Raw genomic sequence first — 670 nt, 5'->3', positions numbered from 1 at the left:
GCAGTCATAAATAATTGTGTTTAAAACCCGTCAGTGCTTCCTCAAGTGCTTTCCTGGGGACCAGGATGAGGTCAATCAGTTTCCAAACCTTTCTGCCTGGATCTGCCCCTGTGGCTGTGTGGTTGATGCCCTGGTGGAGCGTCCACCCGGCAGCTCGGCTGCGGAGGGGTCTCGGCAGCGGCGGCTGGTGCTCATGGTGCTTTGGGTGGCTTTGTGGGGAAAACGTTTCTCTGCAGGTTTGGAAGTAGGATTTCGAGCTTTTCTCCGGTTGAGGATCCCAGGTCGGGGTGGCCGAGCAGTGTGCTGGCACACTGGGGCTGCGGCGGGTCTCCTCCTTCCTGTGCATCACTGCACCTCTGCTCCTGCAGGGCTGGGCGCCAAAAACCACCAGAAAGCTGCTTTTAGACCAAAGCAAGAGCATCTGCGCAGCAGGGGCACCTTCTACCTGTAACGGCAGCGGGGACAGCCAAGGGGTGTTTTATTCCAGATTTAGCCCTGCCCTAACCCCCCCGACTGCTTAAAATGGCATTTTTCCTCCTTTTTTTACTTTTTTATTTTTTTTTAAACAATATTAAGTTTCCTGCCCCTCTCCCATCCTGAGTCAGCCCATGCTGCTCTCCTCTCCTCCGTGCCAGGAAGCGGCAGCTCTCCCAGCTCTTCCCGAATCCGT

Source organism: Pterocles gutturalis, unplaced genomic scaffold (assembly GCF_000699245.1).
Source record: "Pterocles gutturalis isolate BGI_N339 unplaced genomic scaffold, ASM69924v1 scaffold3238, whole genome shotgun sequence".
In the NCBI taxonomy this organism is placed as follows: Eukaryota; Metazoa; Chordata; class Aves; order Pterocliformes; family Pteroclidae; genus Pterocles; species Pterocles gutturalis.
The sequence above is the reverse complement of the archived record's forward strand: the minus strand, read 5'-3'. Positions refer to the sequence as shown.